Source organism: Coregonus clupeaformis, unplaced genomic scaffold (genome assembly GCF_020615455.1).
Source record: "Coregonus clupeaformis isolate EN_2021a unplaced genomic scaffold, ASM2061545v1 scaf1348, whole genome shotgun sequence".
Lineage (NCBI taxonomy): Eukaryota > Metazoa > Chordata > Actinopteri > Salmoniformes > Salmonidae > Coregonus > Coregonus clupeaformis.
Window position 1 is genome coordinate 79,526 of NW_025534802.1, and position 21,224 is coordinate 100,749.

Genomic DNA, 21,224 nt, shown 5'->3' on the forward strand with positions numbered 1-21,224 from the left:
ACTGGCTACCCAAGCACGAGGCCGCAGTGCAGGAGATGAAATCTCTGGCTTCATCCATGCCAGTGTTGCGCTACTACGACGTCACGAAGCCTGTCACAATCCAGAGCGACTCTAGCCAAAGGGGACTTGGATGCTGCCTTATGCAGGAAGGCCAGCCCGTTGCGTTTGCCTCGAGAGCGCTCACCCCCACCGAACAAAACTATGCACAAATTGAGAAAGAGTGCCTCAGCATCGTCTTCTCCTGCCAGCGATTCCATCACTACTTATATGGTCGAGAGCTGGTCACCGCTGAAACTGACCACAAACCACTCATTGCCATATTCAGTAAACCTCTCCTCAACGCGCCCAAGAGGCTTCAAAGTATGCTCCTGACTCTGCAAAACTACAGCCTGAAGGTCATTTACAAGCCAGGACCTGAGATGTACATCAGCGACACACTGAGCAGGGCAACAGCACAATGTACAGGTAGAGGCACTGCCTATCAGCGGCAGGCCATCTGTTCGCTACAGCAGGAACAACAAGATGTTCAACAGATCAATCAGGCAGACTACTTAAACGTGACAGATCACCGCCTAGCCCAGATCAGGCAACATACAGACAAGGACGAACACCTACAGTCACTGAAGTCCATGGCTCTCGCAGGTTGGCCATATCTGAAAGAGGAGACACCTTTCACAGTGAGAGAATACTGGACCTTTCGAGATGAGATCAGTGTGCAAAATGGCGTCTTGTTCAGAGGTCAGAAGGTCATTATTCCCAAATCACTACGTCCAGAGATGCTTACCCGCATACACTCCAGTCACGTTGGAGGTGACGCATGCTACCGTCAGGCTCGTGAAACATTATACTGGCCAAACATGCAAGCAGAAATTAAAGACTTTGTCAGCAACTGTACCACATGCAACGAGTACGCTCATGAACAGCAAAAGGAAACCATGATGTCACACGAACTGCCCACAAGGGCCTGGCAAATCATCAGCATGGACTTATTCAGCCACAGACAAAAGGACTATCTTCTCCTCGTTGATCATTACTCTGACTTTTGGGAAATTGAACTGCTCCCTGACTTGTCCGCAGAGACGGTCATAAAGCGCTGCAAGGCGCAGTTTGCAAGGCAAGGTCAGCCTGACAAGGTAATCACGGACAATGGCCCACAATTCACTGCACAGTTCAAGCGTTTCGCCTCAGAATGGGAGTTTGACCACGTGACCTCCTCTCCAAGACACCCAAAAGCAAATGGCAAGGCAGAATCAGCTGTCAAGATTGCAAAAAACCTGTTAAGCAGGGCCTTGCGCGACAGCAACGACCCATGGAAAGCGATCTTACAGTGGAGGAACACACCCACCGAAAACATGGACAGCAGCCCAGCACAACGCCTTCTGTCCAGACGTCTGAAGACTACTATCCCCGTAGCTAACAAGCTACTTGAGCCCTGCGTCATGGTTGGCGTCACGGACAAACTGCGTCACAGAAAGCAGCTCGCTAAGTGCTTCTACGACCGGACTGCTCGAGACCTACCAGAGCTGGAGGTGGGTGAAACTATAAGGATGAAACCGCTGCCGGGAGACCACACAGGACTTTGGAGGCTGGGCACATGCCTACAGAGAGTTGCACCACGTTCTTACCTGGTGGATGTTGGTGGCTCCCTCTATCGTCGCAATCGGGTGGATCTGCGCGTAGCAGAGCAGACAAACCAGAACATGCCATACACTCACTTAGATGAGCTGGATCACAGTCCAGGCCTAAGGGTAAGGGGTGCAGAATTGAGACATGAGCCAACTGAAGGTGAAGCTTCTACCCCACCAAACTCTCCAGCTCGTGGCCCTAATCCTACCCCTGTCAGAGCCAATACTTACTCACGGGTGGGTCGGCTGTGCAAGCCACCGGACAGGCTTACTCTGTAAGCAAGAGACTTAACTTGTTGTCTGTTAATTTAAAAAAATATTTAAAAAATTTAAAAAAAAATTTAAAAAAGGAAGATGACAGCTGAAGTAAAAAGAAAATGTCATGCTTTTCAATTGTTATGACTTGACTGTTAAGAACGCAATGTTATGCCGTTATGTTTGCACTTTCTATTGAAAAGGATGATGTTACGGAGTCTAGTTGATAGGTAATCGACTAGTTGGACTGTTCCCCAGACTCCACGCGTAGGGATTTGTACAAGGCTTAACAAGGCTATTGAACTGAACATTGGTGTCTGTCTTTATTCCTTAATCCAACATATCATACAGAAACAAACGAGTATTTGGAGCCCTTGGTCTAAGTCATTGGATATTCAAATGACACAGTTGCAAAAAAAAATTTATGGATTTCAGCAAAAAAAGAAAGACACGCAACTACAGAGGACAAACATTTTATGATTCATTATTTTTTGAAGTATTGACCTTGGGAGAATACATAGCCTTTTTAGTGTTTTTCAAAATTGTTATTACACGACAAGTTCAAGCCAATTTTCACTGCATTTTCAAATGATATATACTTATGGCTTATGCCTTAATTGTAGTAGCCTAACTGTGTTGTGAGATCTTAACTAGAACAATAAGAAACTATTACTGGATATAGTCAATGGGATAGTTGTTGTCATGGTAGACTTTTAAAACTAATTATGTGGCTGGCCACCCCTTTACAACTCGGAAGGCATGGTTTTGCAGATAAATGAGTAAAAGTGCACTCTTAAAAGAAAAGCTTCCTGTAGGATCCTTTAGGATAATATAAGGTAAAAAATATACCTTAAGATTAATTTCCAAGCCTATACTCTGCCATCAGCTCGTTGTTGAACCGTTGTAGACTTCAGGGGTTCTTTGAAGAAGCCTTTTCAAAAGAGGGGTTCGTTTTGGAACCAGCAGCGCCCTCGTGAGTAAAGGGCGCGCGAGCGTAGAATTCAAATTGAGACCGTTGGTCAAAAGACAACTGGAAGCGGGAAGCGCGCGGATGGTTGGAGAGACGCGACCAATAAGAGATGACTTGCAACGGATTGACGTGAAAGGTGAGTGAACCTTAGCTATTCGCTAGCTAAGATAATAATTCATCAAACTACTATCAAATAACTTAAAAACAATACATCATGTAATGTACTCTTGGTTTTTCATCAGCTAGCCAAGCTACATAGCCTGTAATGTTAGCTGGTAATTGTTGTATAAATGTTGGTACGTTTTAGCTAACGTTAGCTACAGTAGCTAGCTAGTTAAAGTTACTGTAACGTTAGCTAACTTTAGCTAGCTAGACTCAATATTGAGAAATTGTAGTCATTTAAACCCATGATATACTTTCTCACCATCTCCTTCCATCCTCCTCCCTTTAGTACCTGGCTTATCCTGCCCCTGTCCAGTTAAGTGGTGGAGAGTTTGGGAGCTGTGAGCTCGGATAGAAAAATGTATCAACCACCACGAACAGGTAGCACACACACACACACACACACACACACACACACAGATGACCCAATGTAGATTATGTTCGACTTGACAAAAAGAAGAATACATAAAACAGATCAGATTAGCTAGATGCATTTGATATTGAATACTCATGTTGTTTATGTTGTGTTTGTGTCTAATTGATGTCTTTCAGGTTGGTGTATTGGGGCGGATTGTTCTGTCCTCTGTATTTCAGACCAAAGCAAGACAACGTTTAAAGCTCACTATGGATCTACTAACAGGTTAGCCTCTATAAAGTATTTGTATGTATTTGAAGTGTGATTATAGTGTGTTCTGTGTTTCTCCTTTGTCAATCCAATACTAACTGAATGGTGAATGAATGTATTTACAGTGACTCAATCAATCAATCAATCAATCAATACAGTGTGATTATAGTGTGTTTTATGTCATTCCTTCATCTTTTCCAACACTAACTGAATGGTGAATGAATGTATTTGCAGTCAATCAATCAATCAATCAATACAGTGTTTGAACAAAATTCAACTCCAATTGAAGAACTGGGACAAGCTATACATCTCATTGTGGGGTAGACCACATGTTATGAAGATGGTTAAAGCTCCTAAACTGAATTACGTCATCAGCATGTTCCACTGTCCATACCTGCCTACACATTTAACACCATATACAAAATGATTCATTTGGACTATTAAAACGGCCAGGATGAACCAAGCTAGATTACAGGTAAAGACTTAGAAGGGAGGATTAAAGCTCCCTAACATGTAATTATAGCAAGAAGCCTTTATAACTGCCCAAATAGGCTCTTTATTGAGAACTCTAATAGGTCAATTTGGGTTGACATGGAAGAAGAACTTAATGCCCCATTTGGAGCATCATATTATCTGAGTCAACACTTAAATGTGGGACTGCAGAATCCCTTATTATAAGAGACAGACATCCTCACCTTTCCTGACAAGCTCTGCTTCGTTATGGAACAACCATAAATACAAATTAGGAGGAAAGGTGGTTGTCTGGAAAGAGTGGGATAGGTTTTGTTTTAGCCTCAACACTAATACATTTCACTTTTTGCGCTATGTGTCAACTTTAATTTGAGTGTGGCTGTGGAAGACTGGTCCCTTGATGATGTCTGCAAGTGGCTGAGTATCAATGATCTCCATGATTCCATCCCATCATTCCAAGGTTCACAATCTTTCTGAAGAATGCCAACTCTCTTCAATTGTCCAATTTGCAACGAGCATACTTTCACTGTGTCCAGACGACTCACACATATTGGCCTCTATCACCAGCATGAACCACATTTCTAATTACCTGTGGACTTAATGGGTGTGGGAAAACAAATAGATGTTTCAGCGCCTATCGGTCACACATCTACCAAAACCACAGAGCTTTTAAGCCCCAACTTAGATGAGAATTGCCCTCATGATGAATTTGAGACTGGGACTGATCCCATTGAAGATGACATGAGTGATGTAGAGAGTCTGCCAGAGGCTGAATATGTTCAAGCCACAGAGACCAACACTGAGCAGCTAATGGAAGGTCTCAAAATCAATATCTGTCTTTTAATTTTGAAAATCAGGATTCAGCATCCCAGCTACGGTACAGAATAGCATTGTTGAGGACCTCAGAACCATTTTTGATGCATTTATGACACACTACAGTGATCCTCTCAGGTTTCATCTTACAAATAAGCAAATAAACGTGGTTGAACATGACGATCTCAGGGACATGCTCAACAACTCTGCAGTATTTGAGGAATGCATTAGATGCATAAGCTCTGAGTGGATGCTGGAGCATTACCGTGTGAAATAATTGGGCATGGTCCGGCCAATTGAAGTACCACTGAGCAACAAAGAAGGTTATAAAACAATGTGATTTCAATACAGCTACATGGTCCCCAGGGTATATGAATATAAAGAGACATGAGACAAAACAATGGACCTGTAGAATGGAATAAGTTATGAGACCTCTATGATTCATTTCATTTGTCAGTTCTACCAGATAATGTGAGATGTTTAGATGACATAACATTTGAGGACACATACTGTAATTTTCCCCTCCCTTTCTGGCTGCCCTCCCCCTTCCCTTCTAAGTTCAAGGTGGTTTATTTGTCATATACATGGAGTTAACAGTGCAATGAAATGTTGACTAGCAGGTTAACCTCTTGACAACAACAATAGAACACCTTGCTGTCCCCAGTCCGCCTGGCCTTGCTGCTATTCCAGTTTCAACTGTTCTGCCTGCGGTTACGAAACCCCTACCTGTCCCAGACCTGCTGTTTTCAACTCTTAATGATCGGCTATGAAAAGCCAACTGAGAGAGGACCTGAGCCCTAGGACCATACGTCGGGACTACCGGCCGTGGTGACTCCTTGCTGTCCCCAGTCCGCCTGGCCTTGCTGCTATTCCAGTTTCAACTGTTCTGCCTGCGGTTATGGAACCCCTACCTGTCCCAGACCTGCTGTTTTCAACTCTTAATGATCGGCTATGAAAAGCCAACTGAGATTTATTCCTGATTATTATTTGACCATGCTTGTCACTTATGAACATTTTTGAACATCTTGGCATAGTTCTGTTATAATCTCCACCCGGCACAGCCAGAAGAGGACTGGCCACCCCTCATAGCCTGGTTCCTCTCTAGGTTTCTTCCTAGGTTTTGGCCTTTCTAGGGAGTTTTTCCTAGCCACCGTGCTTCTACACCTGCATTACTAGCTGTTTGGGGTTTTAGGCTGGGTTTCTGTACAGCACTTCGAGATATTAGCTGATGTACGAAGGGCTATATAAAATAAAATTGATTGATTGATTGATAGAACAAGTCAGTAGCTAAGTTAATATAAAGAGTAATACAATAATAATAAACCCTGCATTCATAACTATCCTTAACATACCTGGGGTGTTTCTGGGATAGAGGGTTGATATAAAAGTTAATATAATCAGCAATACAGGAAGATTCTGAGACACAATCGCTTACTATTGGTCAGCCGTAAGGAACCGCAACGTCTCAGGAGATATGTATTTTAGGCAGTAAGTAAAACTGCCTAGGCCTTGGAGAATCTGCCCCAAAAAGATAGACCATCTGTTTATCTGTAATGTACTTATCCTCATATAGTTTACTCACTATCTCCTGGATTCATCTTTGTGTTTTCCGGTTGTGTTGAGTGGGACAATGGAACATAGTGTTTACCATTATCCTATTGTCTATTGGCTTCAAGAAGATATTCACTTTATCCATTACAACAATCTGAGCCCCCTTATCTGCTGGTTTAATCACTATATTCTGATGTTCAATGTTTCTAGAGCTTGATTTTTAGAAAGATGTGTAAGGTTGAGCTGATATACAGGTCTGGTTCTGAATTGGGAAAAGGAAGCCACATCCCTACGTATAACAGTCTGTATAGTTTCTGACACTGACTCCAACTGAGGTTCCCAATGTGAGGGGGTTTGGAAATAGTATATGAGGAAAATCTGTTTCATAATCAAAATGATCTAATAACTTCAATCTTCTATGATGGAAGTGTAGATCCCTCGGAGCTCCCCCGCAGTCCACCTGTTTAGGAGTTGGTATGAAAGTCAGTCCTCTTTCTAGAACCTCACTCTCGGCTTGGTTGAGCCCAATGGGACGTTGCTGGTCAAGACCTCAAATCGGTTGTGAAGTAGTATGGACATATTGATGGAACAAGGTCACTAAACTGGTGGTTAGACAGGGTAGATCCAAGAGCAGGCCTCTGCTGTCATCTAGAGGGCGTTTCTCTGTACTGCTTGACACATGGAGACTCAATGGAGGCACAGTGCAAAGTGCTCAAAGTAAGGCCCAAACAATTGTTTGTCAGGCTGGGATCTATAAAGCAGTATGTTCTTCAATTAGATGCCAACTAATATTAATACAGGGACAATAGGTGGGGCAGGAGGAAGAATGGTGTTCCTGATTTTCAGAGGAATTCCCCTTATTTTTTTAAAGCATCAGATTGAGATTGTTGTTATTCTCCAATATGTTTTTCTTCAGTGAGCCACTCTGGATTCTCCAAGGGGAATACTCCCTTAATTCTCCACTAGAGAGTTGGAGCTCCATGCTTTTGCTGGGAATTGTCCACTGTTGGTATACATTTATTTGGTCCCCAAAATACCCAAATAAAAATGTGTATTTGTCTAGTTTTAGCTGAGTCCCCAGTTAGCATCCATGTGGCTCATTTAAAAGTTTCAACAACAAAAAAAAACGTACTCCTGAAGTTTCACCACAATAGGCTTCTTCAGACAATGGACAAAAAGTAGCCAAACAAAGCCAAAGGAGAGTGATGAGCAGCAGCAGCATCATCAAACCAGCGAGGCCGCCGGCAAGCCCAACAGTGATGATGCTGCCGAGCTCCAGTTAGCTCCGTGTGCAGAGCCTACCCACCCTTCCACAAGCACCGCCAGGATAATGGCTCCACAGCCCCCTCCACCTCCGACTGTTCCTGACTATCTTGGAACAGAGGTGCCAGCCCAGATTAGCCTAGAATCCTACCGTAGTCGCAGGTTTTCTGTCCAAAAACCTTCATTTAATAGCAACTGGTTCATAAGAAGGGAGTGTCTGGAATACTCACTTACTGAAGATGCTGCATTGCTGAAAGTTCTGCTTGGGGTCCATCTATTGGGAGATGGCTAACTAGTCTGTATTTTCCACTGATTCATATGGATGCCAGTGCACACATTGGCTGTAAAAGTGGGTAAAAACAGAAAAGCATATAACTGTAGCTATGTGGTCTTTACTTGAGTGTGTTTCAGCAGGGTGAGGTCAGAGAGATGCTTCCAAGTCAGTATTTTTCTGAACTCATAAAATCCTTTACACAATCTGATGGGATGAATGTTCAACCCCATTTAAATGACCATAAAGTCTATATAGTACCTTTAAGTTAAGACCTCACAGATCTGTTCATGGCAAAGCAGTTCAATTCATGATATTAATATTTCTGTGAGCTTGTGTGGCCTACCACTTCACGGTTGAGCAGTTGTTGCTCCTAGATGTTTCCACTTCACAATAACAGCACTTACAGTTGACTGGGGCTGCTCTAGTAGGGTAGGAATTTGACGAACTGACTTGTTGGAAAGGTTGTTTATTAGCACTCAAATCTATCAATGGCATTTTCGACACAATTTGGTGAAAGCCCCAAAGCATTCAGAAAGCCTCTGATTCCCACCACTAGTGGACACCCCCATGAGTGTCTTTCAGAACCCCTCCTAAAACCACCTGTTTCGTTTTGGTTGTTGTTAGTGACTCTTTGTTAGTTCCTTCTTCTGTTTGAGAGACAATGTTTTATTTCTTGTTGAGGAACGTAACAATGTTCATGTGATTAAATTAAATCACCCAAATGTTTAAGATATGTCTGTTAGTAAATGTTTTATTTCTAAGAGATCATGAGTAAAAGAGAACAATTGACATTCTAGAATGAGTTGTCACTGTGTTCACCACAACCAACATGCTGCATCTCTGTTTAGGGGGTCAGTGGTCTAAAATGAGTCTCTCTGGGGAGAGAGAGGAGGGGGTCCCTGCCTCCAAAATGAGTCTCTCTGGGGAACATGACACCAAAACTAAGAGGTGAGATTACAGTTTTGTTTAAGCATTATTAATTACATTTCCAAAACTATATGTCCACAATTTTTTCACATTAGTTTTTTCATCGGAAACTATTGCTTGTGGGTACCTTCAATATTACGCTTTGAACACACCGACTGCGTCATTGCGCAAAATAGTATGCAGCATCATCTAAATATTTGTGCATCAAAAGTTAAACATTCACCTTCTGCTACCATTTCTGTCAACCTGTTTACGCATACAGTTTGACGCATACGTTCGATTAATCCAATTTATGCACCACACAGAACGCACTGCAACTGCCTCTGCAACGTAATGCTTCAAGGCTAACGCAGCGTTCAATTGGAAATGAATGTACTTCTGGTGTAAATGCAATAACTCAGTTGGTGTGTTCAAAGCGTTACTGATCTCAGAATTGTAATTAATAGATTTTAGATTTCTAAGAGATGATGAATAAAAGAGAACAATGGACATTCTAGAATGAGGTGTTACTGTGTTCACCACAACCAACATGCTGCATCTCTGTTTAGTTACTGTGTTCACCACAACCAACATGCTGCATCTCTGTTTAGTTACTGTGTTCACCACAACCAACATGCTGGATCTCTGTTTAGTTACTGTGTTCACCACAACCAACATGCTGGATCTCTGTTTAGTTACTGTGTTCACCACAACCAACATGCTGGATCTCTGTTTAGTTACTGTGTTCACCACAACCAACATGCTGCATCTCTGTTTAGTTACTGTGTTCACCACAACCAACATGCTGCATCTCTGTTTAGTTACTGTGTTCACCACAACCAACATGCTGCATCTCTGTTTAGTTACTGTGTTCACCACAACCAACATGCTGCATCTCTGTTTATTTACTGTGTTCACCACAACCAACATGCTGCATCTCTGTTTAGTTACTGTGTTCACCACAACCAACATGCTGCATCTCTGTTTATTTACTGTGTTCACCACAACCAACATGCTGCATCTCTGTTTAGTTACTGTGTTCACCACAACCAACATGCTGCATCTCTGTTTAGTTACTGTGTTCACCACAACCAACATGCTGCATCTCTGTTTAGTTACTGTGTTCACCACAACCAACATGCTGCATCTCTGTTTATTTACTGTGTTCACCACAACCAACATGCTGCATCTCTGTTTAGTTACTGTGTTCACCACAACCAACATGCTGCATCTCTGTTTAGTTACTGTGTTCACCACAACCAACATGCTGCATCTCTGTTTAGTTACTGTGTTCACCACAACCAACATGCTGGATCTCTGTTTAGTTACTGTGTTCACCACAACCAACATGCTGCATCTCTGTTTAGTTACTGTGTTCACCACAACCAACATGCTGCATCTCTGTTTATTTACTGTGTTCACCACAACCAACATGCTGCATCTCTGTTTAGTTACTGTGTTCACCACAACCAACATGCTGCATCTCTGTTTAGTTACTGTGTTCACCACAACCAACATGCTGCATCTCTGTTTAGTTACTGTGTTCACCACAACCAACATGCTGCATCTCTGTTTAGGGGTCCGTGGTTTAAAATGCGTCACTCTGGGAGACCTGACACCAAAACTAAGAGGTGAGCTGACAATATTGTTTAAGAATTTATATTCCAAAACGCTATACACAAAGAAAATTCACATTTGTGTTTTTTTCATCAGAAATGATTGCTTATTGGTTGGTACCTTCAATATTTCTGTTCTAGATTTGAGATGTGTATGAAAATTTGATTTTTTTTCAAAACGCTATATATCCAATGTTTAGCTGGAATGGGATGTTCATATCCTGTATATTTGACTGTGATATGTGGTTGTCTCACTTAGCTATCTTATGATAAATGCACTTACAGATGCCATATCTTAATTTGACCCAGTTTCTCAGAGCAGAAATAGAAAGATTATCCTGCAGCAGCAGGAAATGTGAATTATTATGTGGATTATAATTCATTAAAATATTTTGTTAGGGCAAATCAAGTTTTTTAAAAGCTAAATTACACTACAATACAGCAACTGTATTGTAAGTCACTCTGGGCCCGGTTTCCCGATAGCGATGGAATTTAGGCTTACCAGTGTTTTAAGATGCATCTTTCCTACAACGGCTGAAGATGTAACATGTATTTCCCACGCACCAAGCAGAGAGAACGGTCGCTATGATGACTGAAAACACAACCGTGGGACAAACGAGTGACACATTTCTGGGCAAGGGCGGTCCATTTAAAATTAATTCATTCTTCCCTCGCCCTTTGCCCTGCAAGTGTCCACTCATCATACGTCATGATACGTCATCAGAAGTGTCAACTCATCATACGTCATGATACGTCATCAGAAGTGTCAACTCATCATACGTCATGATACGTCATTAGAAGTGTCAACTCATCATATGTCATGATACATCATCAGAAGTGTCCACTCATCATATGTCATGATACGTCATTAGAAGTGTCAACTCATCATATGTCATGATACATCATCAGAAGTGTCCACTTAATTTGAGGGCTGAGGGGAAAGGGAGTCTTTTAAGTGTTTGAAACGCTGCCATGGATAGTTTCGAAGTAACATTACCACATGATCAATGACGTCCGAAGCTTCGTTAGGTCTCATGCTTTTTCGAACCATGTGTTGCAAAATGCGAGAGATCTCACTGATCTCTCCCTGGTGCCGGTGCTTTTTTCGAAGCAAAGTCTTTTTCAAACACTGACCTCTACTGGACACCTTATTTACACATTTAGTTTGATGTCTTCCAGTTTGTAGCCCCTGAATGGGAGCTCAGCAGGTAGGGACGGGGATTTGGATCAGATATCAACATAGGCACAAGATTGAATCCCTGCTATAGTTGAACATTATTTTCTGTGGAACCACACTATCTTCCCATCCTTGTTTAAATAATGAGTTTTATTTAGTGTAGCCTATGATAATATTCTGTCTTTAGTATCCTAAATAATACCACATATGCATCGTTTTTGAAAACATAGTGAACCTGGAGGCAAAAAGCGAACCCCACATTCTAACTAAATGTTGTTTATTAGCACTCAAATCTATCAATGGCATTTTCGGCACAATTTGGTGAAAGCCCCAAAGCGTTCAGAAAGCCTCTTTTTCCCACCACTAGTGGACACCCCCATGAGTGTCTTTCAGAACCCCTCCTAAAACCACCTGTTTCGTTTTGGTTGTTGTTAGTGACTCTTTGTTAGTTCCTTCTTCTGTTTGAGAGACAATGTTTTATTTCTTGTTGGGGAACGTAACAATGTTCCTGTGATTAAATTAAATCACCTGACTGTTTGGATATGTCTTTTAGTAAATGTTTTATTTCTAAGAGATCATGAGTAAAAGAGAACAATTGACATTCTAGAATGAGTTGTCACTGTGTTAACCACAACCAACATGCTGCATCTCTGTTTAGGGGGTCAGTGGTCTAAAATGAGTCTCTCTGGGGAAAGAGAGGAGGGGGGCCCTGCCTCCAAAATGAGTCTCTCTGGGGAACATGACACCAAAACTAAGAGGTGAGATTACAGTTTTGTTTAAGCATTATTAATTACATTTCCAAAACTATATGTCCACAATTTTTTCACATTCGTTTTTTCATCAGAAATTATTGCTTGTGGGTACCTTCAATATTACGGTTTGAACACACCGACTGCGTCATTGCGCAAAATAGTATGCAGCATCATCTAAATATTTGTGCAACAAAAGTTAAACATTCACCTTCTGCTACCATTTCTGTCAACCTGTTTACGCATACAGTTTGACGCATACGTTCGATTAATCCAATTTATGCACCACACAGAATGCACTGCAACTGCCTCTGCAACGTAATGCTTCAAGGCTAACGCAGCGTTCCATTGGAAATGAATGTACTTCTGGTGTAAATGCAATAACTCAGTTGTTGTGTTCAAAGCGTTACTGATCTCAGAATTGTAATTAATAGATTTTAGATTTCTAAGAGATGATGAATAAAAGAGTACAATGGACATTCTAGAATGAGTTGTTACTGTGTTCACCACAACCAACATGCTGCATCTCTGTTTAGTTACTGTGTTCACCACAACCAACATGCTGCATCTCTGTTTAGTTACTGTGTTCACCACAACCAACATGCTGCATCTCTGTTTAGTTACTGTGTTCACCACAACCAACATGCTGCATCTCTGTTTAGTTACTGTGTTCACCACAACCAACATGCTGCATCTCTGTTTAGTTACTGTGTTCACCACAACCAACATGCTGCATCTCTGTTTAGTTACTGTGTTCACCACAACCAACATGCTGCATCTCTGTTTAGTTACTGTGTTCACCACAACCAACATGCTGCATCTCTGTTTAGTTACTGTGTTCACCACAACCAACATGCTGCATCTCTGTTTAGTTACTGTGTTCACCACAACCAACATGCTGCATCTCTGTTTAGTTACTGTGTTCACCACAACCAACATGCTGCATCTCTGTTTAGTCACTGTGTTCACCACAACCAACATGCTGCATCTCTGTTTAGTTACTGTGTTCACCACAACCAACATGCTGCATCTCTGTTTAGGGGGTCCGTGGTTTAAAATGTGTCTCTCTGGGAAACATGACACCAAAGCTAAGAGGTGAGATTTTATGAAGAATTTATTAAGTTTATTTACAAAATAAATAGCTATCTTAAGATGAATGCACTTAATGTAAATCACTCTGGATAAGAGCATCTGCTAAATCAAGAGTTCCCAATCCGGGGGTCAGCGGAGGTACTGCAGGGGTTCTGCAGCACCCTGACTGGACTCGTTGCAATGGAAGACATTTGATAGAATTGTCACGACACGAACACTCCTACTCTTCATTATTGCCTAATATAATGGAATGCATATTTCTTTAACCAATTCTGATGGTTGTTACAAGCGGAATTTTGACAATATTACCGTTATACCAACACACTCTTCACACCCGTTTAACAACTCTAAATAGCTTTGACATCGTAGGCATCAAGTCCCTTGCCAATAATGTTGCATACAACTTTGCATACAATGTTCATTTTCATCGAACACATATTTCGCCCTAGATGCCTTCAATTGCCCAATTTATAGCCATGGCCAATTTAGGATTATTTTTTAACAACGTGATGTTGCGCTCCAAAGGGATAACTTGAAATAACATGATGTAGGTAATTAAATAATCAAAAGAAAAACGTGTTTATTATACACTTAGAAAAGAAGGTTCCTTATAGAACCAAAAAGGCTTCTATCACTTCCTTAATATATGGAACCACTAAAAGTTAGATATATTTTTGGGTTCAGTGAAGAAGAACCTCTAGAGTTCTGATCAACGAAAGGTGAATGTTTTGAGGATGTGAACCCAGCAGCCCTCCAGTGGTCAGATCAAACCCGCCCGTTTTTTCCAGCGCCCGGCCCGTGATTCCTTTCTGCCATAGGTCCAACTCCTGCCACTGCTCCAACTCCTTAGCCGCTGGGCGAAAACCTGAGTTTATCTTCAGAAATAAGCATGAGTTAATCTGCCAAACCGAAGACAAAATGCTATGCATTCGTTTATACCCATAAGAGTAAAATGTCTTAATTCTCAGCACTTATACGACCAATTTTCTACTCAGAGATACTTTGTGGATATGGGCCCAGATCTCAAAATATTGTTATTTAAAAAACGTTGAATGTTTGTTTTACATATAAAAATAAATAAAATAGCATTACTAATGTAACCCACTGTTAAGACTGGGTTTAGTTTATTGTGTGGCTCTGTTCATGTCCGCGTTCTGGAACTGTCTGCGTCCACGTACAGAACTGCCCGCGTCCACGTCCGGTTTGGCTCCAAGCATATTGTCCAGTTACGCGCAGAGTGGTCTGAGGTGATCTTGGGGAACAACGACGGAGTTTGTTACAGTGTTGAGACACCGAAATTTATTGTTCAATTTGCTTTTTTGCGTAATGGTCAGTGACAGTATGAGTGTAGCCAGATCCTTTTCACTCGCTATCCTTGTTTCATCTTGTGGTTCACCGGATTCGTCATCATCCTCGAGGGACAGACGAACGAACTGCTAGTTAGCCAAGCTAGTCGGTACAGCTAGCTAAGCTAGCTACTCTACCAGCAGCATCCTAGTTATCCTAGCTACCACTACATCATCACCGGCTGCCTGCATTTCTTGTGGACCGATGGAGCTCCCGGGTTGTTTCTTCCACCTGTTAAATACTGTGGAGGGCTTCTCCCTCTCTGGTTGACGGATGCTGGCTACCTACCATCCCTCTGTCCGGTTCGCCTCTTCACTAGATGGACGGTAACTTTGGTGTTTAACCCCTCTGTGTCCAAGGACTGAACCTTTTGAATATTATTTTCGGGCGCCTCAAGTTACATTTTTTACAACGTTTATTTCTGTTAAAATTAGTTCATTGCATCCGCCATGGAGCCCAGTTTCATAATATTACCTTCTGTCCCTGGTTATGAAGTAATCGCGAAAAAAACAGGCCTTATGTTTGGGCATTTTTCACCCTGCCAGCTCCTATTAGTTCTATTGAGCTCCGTGACACCGACTCGCCTTCAGAACATTCTATTGTTATCAATGAGACCTGCCTGCGTTAACCCTGTAGGTTTACTTCAGGTAACTTATTATTTACAAGGTTATGGATACTTGGTGAGCATTAACCCTGTAGGTTTACCTCAGGTAACCTATTATTTACAAGGTTATGGATACTTGGTGAGTGTTAACCCTGTAGGTATACCTCAGGTAATTTTTTGTTAACAAGGTTACAGCTACTTGGCAAGCGTTAACCCTGTAGGTTTACCTCAGGTAACTTATTATTACCAAGGTTACGGTTACATGGTGAGCGCGCTCAATGTTAACCTGAGTACATGTTGTGGTGAGCCACAGTCTAAGAGGTGTTGTCTGGCGCAAAGCCATCAAACGTTAAACATTTTCTGGTCATGGTTAAACATATTTGTTTTAAGAAAAAAGTGTACAATCTAAACAAAACGCATGTCCCTGTCCTCTTTTTCAAGATATGACAGATTTAAACAGCCAGAAGACATTTTTTAATTAAGAAATAACAATTTTTCTGATGACTTGTTGTTTCTAAATGGCTGCTGGGTAATTTGATATTCATCGAAATCTTCGTTCGTAGGCATCAAATTGAGCGAATGCTGCGCAGGTTCTCTGAGTTGCAAACCAAATGGGTATAATGGGGTGATTGTTGTCTAATCGGGTGGTCTAGCTAATGGATTTGTAGATCTGACGCAGTTGCTATCTCAGATTATGAGCCTAGCAAGTGTCATATAGCTCAGTTGGTACAACATGGCGCTTGCAACGCCAGGGTTGTGGGTTCGTTTCCCACGGGGGGCCAGTATAAATAAATGTATGCACTCACTAACTGTAAGTCGCTCTGGATAAGAGCGTCTGCTAAATATGTAAAATGTAAATGTGAAAAATTTAATGAATTAGTTATGTAGTACCCACAGATGGCCAAAGGGAGGCACAAGAGTGCTATAAACCCATACAGTTTTTTGCCATAAAAACCCTAAACCTAACAATCAATCAAATTTATTTATAAATCCCTTTTACACCAGCAGATGTCACAAGGTGCTATACAGAAACTCTTACCCTACTTATAACCTATTTTTGCCGTAACCCCTAATTCTAGGGTAGGGTAGCCTAGAACACTTTTAGAAACTATTTTAGTAATAACATTATCTTAATAAATACAATTATAGTATTAAATAGTGTTTTAATTATTTTGTTGTTCTTTTATTATATGTATAATAGCAAGACAGAACACTTGATAACTAAGACAAATTTGTTTTATTTTTCAAATGTGGTTTGAATTGGGTGACCTAATAACCTCTGTGTGAAAGTCCAGCAATTGGCGTGGGGCAGGTTTGAGACTGATCTAATACACTTTATTTCTCAGCTGCCTCACCAACGTCTGTACGTGAATTAATAACTTTTAATAGCTAAATATTTCCAATAGATGGCAGCATAAGACCACGAAGCATCAGTTATAGGCTACAAGCAGCAATATGATTGACATAAAATAGCAAGCAACCAAATACTATATGTCCCATGATTTTCTGAAATGGTCACTCATTACTTTAGCTAGCTATATATCTCGTATTAGGCCTGTGATGCTTTTGGAAGAGCAATTCAATAGTGACTATAGCAGGTGTTGAACCCCGGGTAAATAATCACTAGTCAGATGCTCCAACCTCAACCCTAGTATACATGAATTTTTTAATATCTAATATTACGATTAAACAACCTCGGAATAGATAAGACAAGACTGCGTCTTCCAGCCCACCAATAAATTAGATCGTGCAACCCTCCCAGTTAGCAAATGTACCTCAACATGCCCCTCGCTTGTGCTAGAAGGCAGAGTGCTTGCTGCTGGTTGATGAATCTGACAATTAATGTACTAGGAAAATACGTTTTTCTCGACCAGAGGTGACTAAATTAATGTTCAGGCTTATTGATAATCGTTATAGTAATGAAGTATAATTTCAAAACATGAGCATAAAAACAGCTAATAATAAACATGAATCATCATTATATTATTTCACAGTAATCTGTTAAATGCTTTTTCAGTCGTTCCTCTTGCATTAACAGTGTGGAAAGGGACAGTAAAAAGCGTGTGCAGGAGTTTTCCTGTGAGGGGGAGTGGTGGTGTATCCAGGGAGAAAACCAAACTAACCTTCTGAAATGTCATTCGTGGTCTTATGCTGCCATCTATTGGAAATATTTAGCAACTGCAGTACTACTGAATAAAGAATATCCTTACTAAAGTAATAATTACTCAGAATTGCAAAATATGACATTTTCTAGTTCATTTTACCACTTACGACCATAAAATAACAATGTATAGCATAACAAACAATGAAACTGACATAAACCAAAAACACCATACATTTAGTTAACTATATATATATACTATTTATTTAGATGGGTGACATTATCTGCCAAAGTAACACCACTGTAGATAAAGAAGAGCTCTCCAGTATGTGAACCAAAACATTCAAAGGCCATTTTCTCAAACATGAGGTTACAAGTTTATCATCTTTCAAAGCAAAATTACTTTCCCATTGTTCCTCAACTGTAGTGTATGATATACCTTTTTCTAGCTGAGTCTCTACTTTTATCAAATGTAAAAAAAAAACAATTTCAAATTTTGCTACATAAGTTCGAATCGAGCCGGTCGGCCACATTTGACTGTATAAAACCTAGCAGTACTACTTATTTCTCTGAGAGTGAGGCAGATATATTATTACTGTGTAAAACCTAGCAGTACTACTTATTTCACTGAGAGTGAGACAGATATATATTATTACTGTGTAAAACCTAGCAGTACTACTTATTTCTCTGAGAGTGAGACAGATATATATTATTACTGTATAAAACCTAGCAGTACTACTTATTTCTCTGAGTGAGGCAGATATATTATTACTGTGTAAAACCTAGCAGTACTACTTATTTCACTGAGAGTGAGACAGATATATATTATTACTGTGTAAAACCTAGCAGTACTACTTATTTCTCTGAGAGTGAGACAGATATATATTATTACTGTGTAAAACCTAGCAGTACTTCTTATTTCTCTGAGAGTGAGGCAGATATATATTATTACTGTGTAAAACCTAGCAGTACTTCTTATTTCTCTGAGAGTGAGGCAGATATATATTATTACTGTGTAAAACCTAGCAGTACTACTTATTTCTCTGAGAGTGAGGCAGATATGTTATTACTGTGTAAAACCTAGCAGTACTACTTATTTCTCTGAGAGTGAGACAGATATATATTATTACTGTGTAAAACCTAGCAGTACTACTTATTTCTCTGAAGGTGAGGCAGATATATATTATTACTGTGTAAAACCTAGCAGTACTACTTATTTCTCTGAGAGTGAGGCAGATATATATTATTACTGTGTAAAACCTAGCAGTACTACTTATTTCTCTGAAGGTGAGGCAGATATATATTATTACTGTGTAAAACCTAGCAGTACTACTTATTTCTCTGAGAGTGAGGCAGATATATAGCATTGTGCAAAAAAACATGATTATTTGTCTCTCTGAAAGTGATAGATTTTAAACAAATACATGTCTGTCATTGAACAACCCCATGCCATGATTAGATGGTGAAAAAACACACCAATCTCTTTCAGAATTTCTTTAAACAATAAAATCTAATTTACCGTTTCTGAAAATGGATATATAGCGTTTTGGAATGAAACTCTTGTTTCCCCATCTGAGCTCAGAGTAGATGAGAGACGTAATGTTTGTCTCTGTTGTGTTGAAGCCCAATCAAGCAGGAGAGACCAGCCTCCCCTGTACCCAGCTGTGTGCCCATGAAGAGTGACCGGTCTATGCATCATCCCATATCCTTTAGAGAGGGATACTTTTCTACTGAACAAAGGTAAGAAGAACTCATGGGTCATGGTCAGTGAGTTAAACAACACTGTCTCTAGTCATTTCTCCTCTCTCATTTTACCATTTATTTTTGTTGTTTTCATAATCCATAGGCTAATCCTTTTTTCTATTATCATAGTCCTGAAACAATATTAAACAAACACAACATTCCCTCCCTGTGTGTGTGTGTGTGTGTGTGTGTGTGTGTGTGTGTGTGTGTGTGAATGTGTGTGTGTGTGTGTGCACTCCCTGGATGAGGAGATGTAATCTCTATCCTGATTGCCAAGTCACTTTTACCCCTACCTACATGTACATATTACCTCAATTACCTGTGTGTGTGTCCAGTGTGTGTGTGTGTCCAGTGTGTGTGTGTGTGTTTGTGTGTGTGTGTGTGTGTCCGGTGTGTGTGTGTGTGTCCAGTGTGTGTGTGTGTGTGTGTGTGTATGTTTAGTGTGTGTGTGTGTCCAGTGTGTGTATGTATCCAGTGTGTGTGTGTGTCCAGTGTGTGTGTGTGCCCAGTGTGTGTGTGTGTTTGTGTGTGTGTGTGTGTGTCCGGTGTGTGTGTGTGTGTCCAGTGTGTGTGTGTGTGTCCAGTGTGTGTGTGTGTCCAGTGTGTGTGTGTGTGTGTGTGTGTTTGTCTGTGTGTGTCGTGTGTCGTGTGTGTGCTTGTCCAGTGTGTGTGTGTGTGTGTGTGTGTGTGTGTGTGTCCTGTGTGTGTGTGCACGTGTATCAGTACATAAACTGGACACACACACACACTGGACACACATACACACTGGACACACACACACACACACTGTAAACACACACACTGGACACATACACACAAAGGACACACACACACACAAAGGACGCACACACACACACACACACTGGACAAACACACACACTGGACACACACACACACTCACACTGGAAACAAACGCACACACACTAGACACACACACACACACTGGACAAACACACACACTGGACACACACACACACTAGACACACACACACACACACTAAACATACACACACACACTGGACACAAACACACAATGGACACACACACACACACACACATGCTGGACACACACACACACACACACACTGGACACACACACACTGGACACACACACACACTGGACAAACACACACACACACACTGGACACACAAACACACTGGACACACACACACATACTGGACAAACAAACACACACTTGACATACACACACACATTGGACAGACACACACACACTGGACAGACACACACACACACACACACACACTGGACACACACCGGACACACACACACACACACACACACACACTGGACAAACACTGGACACACACATACACAGTGGACACACACACACACACACTGTACACACACACTCACTGGACACACACAATCAGTGGACACACACACACACACTTGGACAAATGTATATACTGACTCTGTGTGTGTGTGTGTGTGTGTGTGTGTGTGTGTGTGTGTGTGTGTGTGTGTGTGTGTGTGTGTGTGTGTGTGTGTGTGTGTGTGTGTGTGAGAGTTCAGGTGTATCCTTCAATGACTGTCTGTTCTTCTGCTTACCGCTACAGTGTGGAACATGGTGGAGAGAACACAATGAAACCTGGACCTAGAAAATGTGAGTGTTGACTGCTGTGAAGAATATGACTAAGAATAAGTCTTAATTCAAGTGAAGTCAAAGTCAAAGACCACCATCATTACTTACTTGGTCATATTAAATATCAGCTGTAGTTTTACAGAAGCACAAATCAGGGACACCAAAGTTTACAAAGAGTTGCTTTGACAATTTGTGTGTCTGTGTGTGTGTGTGTGTGTGTGTGTGTGTGTGTGTGTGTGTGTTTTTTCATGCTTGTTCAGGATGTGTGTGTGTGTG

At 41.1% G+C, this 21,224-nt stretch overlaps 2 long non-coding RNA genes across 2 annotated transcripts; both read left to right on the forward strand.

The window, feature by feature from the left end:
• The first annotated feature begins 3,350 nt into the window (after positions 1–3,350).
• LOC121556463 lies at positions 3,351–8,893 on the forward strand. The gene is made up of 3 exons (XR_006659553.1): positions 3,351–3,393; positions 3,565–3,652; positions 8,858–8,893. It is a non-coding gene; the product is annotated as an uncharacterized LOC121556463 (long non-coding RNA).
• Positions 8,894–13,539: 4,646 nt separating this feature from the next.
• LOC123486916 lies at positions 13,540–20,962 on the forward strand. Its single transcript, XR_006659556.1, has 3 exons — positions 13,540–13,552; positions 19,225–19,341; positions 20,923–20,962. It is a non-coding gene; the product is annotated as an uncharacterized LOC123486916 (long non-coding RNA).
• Positions 20,963–21,224: the final 262 nt, after the last annotated feature.